General features: G+C 44.5%; 1 long non-coding RNA gene across 1 annotated transcript in view; it reads left to right on the top strand.

Moving 5' to 3' along the window:
- Positions 1-1,149: 1,149 nt before the first annotated feature.
- LOC138162083 (uncharacterized) overlaps positions 1,150-7,196 on the top strand; it is a 37,578-nt gene continuing 31,531 nt past the window's right edge. The window contains exon 1 of the long non-coding RNA XR_011168537.1: positions 1,150-1,278. This is a non-coding gene — a long non-coding RNA (uncharacterized lncRNA). The remainder of the gene's footprint in view (positions 1,279-7,196) is intronic.

The raw sequence follows: 7,196 nt of genomic DNA, 5'->3' as shown, positions 1-7,196 counted from the left end.
AATGAAGAAAACGGCCAGCCCAGCGCTGCGCAGGACAAAAAGCACATGCAGGAGATGCTACAATTGTATACTGAGATGCCGTCTTAATGAGAGCCAAACTAACAGATTACCTTTGGAAATCCTCACTCGAACCTCATTTCTTTAGATCAGAATTAATTTATAGCATTTCTCTCCCCTAAGCCCCCAACACTGGCATGTTGAAAGCAAAATCTTTTTTTATTTCTGCAGTTTTAGGAGAAACTCTGAAACCCAGTTCTTTCCCCCTCTCCCTCCCTCCCCCTCTCCCTTTCCCTCTTCTTCTGCCCTCCCCTCCCCTTCTACTTGGACTGAACCCCTAGATGCTTCCATCCCCAAGTCTTTTCTCTCTTGCTGTTTCTCCCTCCCCAAGTGGGCCCAGGCAATCTCAGTGAATCTCCTCTCATTGATTCAGGAAAAGGCTTTGATTCTGCAAACCGCAAGCTGTTACTCTCGAAACTATGACAAGTTGGTATTAGCTGCAAATCGATGAACTTTTTAAATGCTGTCGAAGCAACAGAACTCCCTTGCTGCTGAGCCTTGATAAGCCAGCTAGGAACAAGGCAAGCCTTTATCTTAACTGCTGTGGGATCTCTGCCAGCCAGATGAGTCCATTGACCTGACTGATAAGGACAGAATGATGCAAAGGGAAGAATGTGGGTGCTGGAGTCACAGGAGGTGGGTTCGAATCCTCCTCTGCCACTTGTTACCCCTGTGACACAGGGCAAGCAACTTAGCCTCCTGGGGTCCCTCATCTATAAAGTAAAGATGGGCTTCCTCATCTGGAGAGGGAAGGGGCTGGACCGGGTGGCCTTTGAGGCCTATGATCCTGCGTGTCCCCAGTTCAGGATATAGCTCTCTCCTACGTCACTGACTGAGCTGGAAGAACGTTGGAGATTCTATAGGGGAACCCCTTCCCTTTCCAGATGAGAAACCAAGGCCCAGGGAAGTCCAGCCATTTGCTTGAGCTCATACAGCGGTGGGGCTAGGGGCTCTTGTCATAGAACTACACGCTTGAGAATGAAGAGAACAGAGGGCCCCTTTCCCTCTCCCCAGGAGGTGTTTGGACTCCGGCATGTTCCAATAGCCTCTTCTCCCTCACTCCCCTGCTCCCTCCTCCCTGGCTCGCTCCCTCCCTCCTCCCCCTTCTTGTCTTAGCTGTTCTTTGGAGACAAAATAGAAAATATGAACATGTCGGAGAAGATTTATACAATGTGACACACTGGGGTTCGGCTGTGACTGAGAGTTCTTGGCAGCTGTTTGGTGAGTGGGGGATTTGGGGTCTAGCTTCTTCAGTGTTCTAAAACCGAGGGCCCTTTTTTCATGGAAGGGATGCTGTCCCCTCCCCCACCTTCCCTCGCCTCAGCTGAATAAAATGAATCTACTTTTCCGCTTCGACATCTGGTGTTTGCCCTTTTCTCTGTGGTGGAGCTCATTCATATGAATCTTATTTAGATAGGGGTGTCAGACTGGGGTGGGAAGTGTAGCTAAGGTATGGCCAGAGAGCAGCTGTCCTAAAGAACACTCCTAAAAGGATTGCAGGATCATAGATTTAGAGTGGAAGGACCTCAGAGACCATCTCCTTGTTTCATTTTACTGAGGCTCAGAGACTTGTCCAAAGTCACACAGGGAGTATCAGTAAGTGTCAAAGTAAGACTTTGGGGTGGGGAGGGGTCGGAATGGGGAAGGGGAGAGGATGGCAGGGGCACAGATGGGTGGGTAGGAGGAACAGGATGGGTCTCTCTTACTACCTAAATAATTCACTGGCCCCAAGAACAGAGGGAGATTTCTTCCTCTGAGCTGTATTTCCCAGGCTTGGAATGCTCTCCCTCCTCATCTCAGCCTCCTGGCTTCTTTTAAATACCTTCTACAATCCAGACTTCTATAGGAAACCTTTCCTAATGCCTCTTATTTCCAGGGCCTTCCCTCTGGTGATCATCACCAGTTTATCTGTGTAGTGCTTGTATGTACAAAGATGTTTACACATTGTCTTCCCCACTGGACTGGAAGCCCCTTGAGGGAGAGACAATCTTTTACCTTTATTTGTATCCTCAGTACTTAGCACAGTGTCTGGAACATAGTAGGTGCTTAATAAATGCTTGGAAGCTAAAGTGGCCTGGAGTCAGAAAGACCTGAGTTCAAATCCAGCCTCTCACACTTGCTAGCTGTGTAACCCTGGGCAAGTCACTTCACCCTATTTGCTTAATCTGTCAAATGAGCTGGAGAAGGAAATGGCAAACCACTTTAGTATCTCTGCCAAGAAAGCCCCAAGTGGGGTCACAGAGAATCAGATATGACTGAAACGACTGAACAACAGCCACATAAAGAACAAAGAAATGCTTGTTGACTGACTGTCTACCCTGTTGGGCTCCATGCTCTCATGCTACCAACTTTGCCATATTGGCCCCATTCCCTCAGCGATCATGCTCTATCAGATATATACAGTCGTTCTGTGACAGTACATTGGTCAGTAAGGGTTTAATGTGTTACCCCTCCCAGCGGCATTTTTAACAAGGGATTACTGGACATATAGTGCCTTTATCCAAAGGAATGAATCTCTAACAGTGGAAATTAGAGCAGTGCCAATGGGATTAAGGGTAGGGGGAACTGGATTTTTCTTAGGCAATGTCCAAAAATTAATAGAGCTCCTAAAATCATTCATCAATCAAAAAGAATGCAATGTAAGAAGAACATAACTGGTCCCATTCTGAGCAGGCTGGAGCAGCAGAGTGGGATGATTTTGGGACTAAGGTCAGAAAGCCCAAAGCAAAGTTGAGTCTTTGCTTTTCTGTTCACTAGATAGATGACCTTAGGGGTAAAGCGCTTGGTTTTCCAACCAGTTTCCTTCTCTGGGGTCCCTTGTATTTCTATCATTTGATAACTGTTTTGGAAAAAAGTAGTTAAAGCTACCTTTCTGTAAAAGGTGGACTCATCAGTGGATCTTTGGTCTTATCTATTAATCAGCATTTATTAAATGCCTACTGTGTGCCAGGCACTGCATACAAAAAGAGGCAAAAGATAATCCTTGCCCTCAAGGAGTTTATAATCTAATGGGGGAACTTAGAGTCTATGGATAAGGAGCTCAGCCCATCTAGGCCTTCTTACCCTTGTCATTTTTGTCTATGTGATAGAGTTAAAAGGGACATTGGCTAGATTTACTTGATTTGTAGATATCTACTCTCATCCCTCATTTTACAGATGCAGAAACTTTGCTCCCGGTCATATGGGTAGGATAATAGGTTTATAAGCTGGATGGACTTCTAGTCCAGTCCCTTCATATCACAGAGGAGGAAACTGAGGCCTGGAGTAGGTCCACATGCTTTAAGTGATGAATTACAGAGTGACCATTTGATTCTAGGTTATGTGATCAGAGCCATCACTAAGAATTTTGGCACCTGGGTCATCAGCACAGTTGTGGCGTGTAGTGTATAATATGCCCTTGAATCAACTTTTTAATTTGTGTGAAAATAAGACAAGAATTAATAATGACAAATTCAGCCAAGTGAGAAAGGGAGTTGGTTTATTGCAGGAAATATTTCTCATGCCCCCTACACTTTAGTATCCTAGGAGCAAAGTGCCAGTTGTCCAGCCCTAGTTACGGCTTCACCTCTGCCTCTAAATCCAATATTCATTCCGTTGCAATGATACCTATCTGTAATCTTCTGTAGAAGATCTACCCTGCATATTGGGGGCCTTCCTTTAGGTTATTTCATATTTTGTGCATGCCTGTGGAACATTTGGACTACCTGTCTGTCATCTCTCCATCTCGCTTCAGTTTTAACCTGCCTACCCCCGCTTATACATGTCCTTTGTGACCAAATGGATCTATTTTTTCTTTTTGTTTATATTATCTCTACATAAGCAAGAAAGTGTAGTGGATGGAGAGCTGCTCTCAGAGTCTGGAAGAGCCTGCCTCTGACCCAGAGACTGTGTGACCCTGAGCAAGTCACTTGTCCTGAATTCCCCAGCAACTCTCTAAGACTGCAGTATATATGAAAGATGAACTTATTTGGTAGACGGATTTTCCTCATCTGGAAGTTCCCTATACCAGTGAAGGAACAGGTCTAGTCCCTCTCATTCATGCATATTATATTATACTACATGTGATATAACATTGTTTCACATCTTATTATATCATATCAAATAATATTATGTTATGTATCATGCTATATATGACATATAGTATTATATCATATTTCATGTTATATCTTATCAAATGATATCATGTCATATATCATATTGTTATAATTATTGTATCAAGTCATATATATCATGTCATATAATATTGTATATTACATATTATATAACATAGAATTTTATGTTTTCTATACATAGATATATGCAAAGGTGTGTAATACATGTGTGTATAACATGTATACAGACCATACATATGTAGCTATCATATACATGTGTGTATATGTATTGTGGTTGTATGTATGTATGTATCTCACCCTTCATTTTAGGGAAGAAGAAAGTCTCAGATGGGAAGGGATTGACTTCCCCGAGGTCACACAGTTACTTAATGGCTAAGCCAGGGCCGAATTCCTGTCTCCTGATTGTTTTTCATTACACTATTCCCCTGCTGCCTAGGAAGTGCTCCTGAAAACCTTTGTAAGATTTCCTGTGGGATACAGTGCAACATAATGGAGTGTGACCTGGCCTGGGTGTCAGAGAACAAATCTCAAGGCTGATGTTTCCTAGTAGTGTGACTTTGGGCAAGTCCCTTCATCTCCTTAGCCTGGGTTCCTTGATTTATAATGTATGGGGGTTGGGCTAAATGGCCTCTAAATTCTCTGCCCCCTGTGATCCCAAATCCAGGCTCTACCACTTCCCACTGTGTGATCCGAGGGCAAATCACTTAATCTCCATGGGCTCCAGTCTTTTCACTTATAAAATGAAGGGAGTGGACTGGATTGTCTAGACCAAGGAGAGGTCCTTTCCAGCTGTCCAGCTGGGATCCTGGGATATCTCCCTCCTTTGGCCCAGTGGGAGTACTGAGCTCACAAGCTCCTTTTGGCCAAGAAAGTTCATCCCAAGGCTAGATCTGAGGGCTCCTCATCTGCCAGCCATTTTACTGACAGAGCAAGACCATGGCCTCAGCCATGGCTCCTGGTCAGGTCCTCGCTGTCCCCAGCCTTTGGGGCCCTGCTTCTTTCACAGGCATCAGGAGCTGCCTGCAGGCAGGTTCCATGCTGTATAATTTCTATGGCTTGTATTAATGCAGACAGTAGAATCTCCATAAAGAAGAAAAATTACTGGGGAAAGATAAAACTAAAATACTAGATGCATTACAATCACATTCCAGCGCTGCCATAAATTGCATGAAGCCAATAAAGCAAAGCTAACTGAAGATATTTGGCACAAACCAAAAATGAAGTGAGAGTCATTACGCAGTCTGCTTCGGGGACATGCCTGGCTGTAGTTAAAGCAATAAACTACCTGGGAGTAATCTTTACTTATTTTAAATTGCATATTCCAATTGCAAAACTGTTTCTGACATTTCTGCCACACTAACTTGGATGTGTGAGGGAAAGAATTACATGTCTGGGTAAGTCGTGTCCTATTAAACGCACCCGTTGGAGCTTCCCCACTCGTAAGTCACCCGAGTCATGATTTTGTTTATTCCCCCATTCGTCACTGCTTTCCAGCCATAAATTAGCTCTTCTCCAGAAGAGTGGGACTCAATGGAGCCCAGATGAGGAGGACTTTATTCCAGAGAATCCCCTTTTCTTGGTAAATTGGATGCTGGTGAGGTTCTGTGACCCATGGGGAACTTACAAAGGCAGATCTTGTTATAAACAAAGCGAACATCATGGTGGAGGTGGGGGGGGCAGCCCTAGAGATAGAGCACTGACCGGGGTGGTGGGGGGATCCTCTTTATGCTTCTTATTCCTTGCGTGTCCTTGGGCAAGTGATTTAGCCTCTCTGGGTTTCATTTTCTTCTGTAAAACGAAAGGGTTGGACTACATAGAGTCTGCAGTTCTTCCAGCTCTGATATCTATAATGAAGTCCCCTTTCTAGGCCTCAGTCTCTCTCTTTGTAAAATTGGGATTCTATGAGATGGTCTCTTAAACCCCTTCCAGCCCTAATATCTATGACCATATCTCCTTTCTGGGCCTCCCTCTGTGAAATGAGATTATCTTTGATCCACTGTATCAAGTCAAGGCTAGATCTGAGGGCTCCTCATCTGAAGGCCAGTTTTGTTTCTACTGACCTTTCACAAACACCCACTTCTCTTTTCCCAGCCTGCCCTGGGCTAGCTCCTACCCAGGGCTAAATAACATTTATATTTAAATAGGACACCTAGTTCTTTCCTCCTCTGTAGCCTGGTCAACCTCTTCTCATCAACGTTATCAGCCAACTTTTATGGCTGTGCCCACTGGGTGCAGGACTCCGTCTTGCGTGGCAAAGCCAAGAGGCAAGGCCTTCTCAGCTGGCGTTCGAGATTTAAACTACCTCAGTGTCCATCCATCACCTTATTGAAGAACTGCCCCTCCTCCCATGCCATGGCTTGTATTTGCCCAAGAAATGCCCTCCCAATCCTGTGCAAAGCAGCTGAGTGGCAGCACAGTCTGTCTTCTTTCTGTAGGCGCCTACCCCTGGAGCCAATTAATTACGTTTTGTTCTTTCTTTCCTAGGAAAGGTAACTGACCTTAAATTTCTATTAGACAGTGCTAATTCCATTGTGTTCCCATCAAATGTCAGCTTCTAAGTGGGTGGGTTTGTTTTCCCTGGTGTTTTAGTAGCCCAGAATCTTGAGGACAACATTCCTCTGTTCTGTCTGCCAGTGCCCATAAGTGCTTCGCATCCCCCTCATGTTTAAGGCATGGATTGTTTTGACGTTATCATGAGTACATCACATCGTGTTCCTTTCAGGATGCTCACTGTGTACTCACAGAGGTTAGAGCACTTACCACAGAGAAGGGGTATTTCATTATGGTGAAGTGTGGGTTTTCTATCAAAGTGGAGCCTTAATAATATCAACCTTTGTAACAGAGTAGGAATAGACAATTCCCTCCCTCCCTTTTTCCTTCCCTTCTTCCTTCCTTTCCTCTCCTTCCTTCTTTCTTTTTCTTTCTCTTTCCTTCTTTCTTTCCTCCCTTCTTACTCTCTCCCTTCCTTCCTCCTTTTTTCTTCCTCCCTCCCTTTCTTCTTTCTTTTCTCTCTCTCTCTCTCTCTCT

Source organism: Petaurus breviceps, unplaced genomic scaffold (genome assembly GCF_028583685.1).
Source record: "Petaurus breviceps papuanus isolate PSGF00001 unplaced genomic scaffold, PetGlider_PUasm1.0 186, whole genome shotgun sequence".
Classification (NCBI taxonomy): domain Eukaryota; kingdom Metazoa; phylum Chordata; class Mammalia; order Diprotodontia; family Petauridae; genus Petaurus; species Petaurus breviceps.
This window is presented reverse-complemented; position numbering and strand designations above follow the sequence as displayed.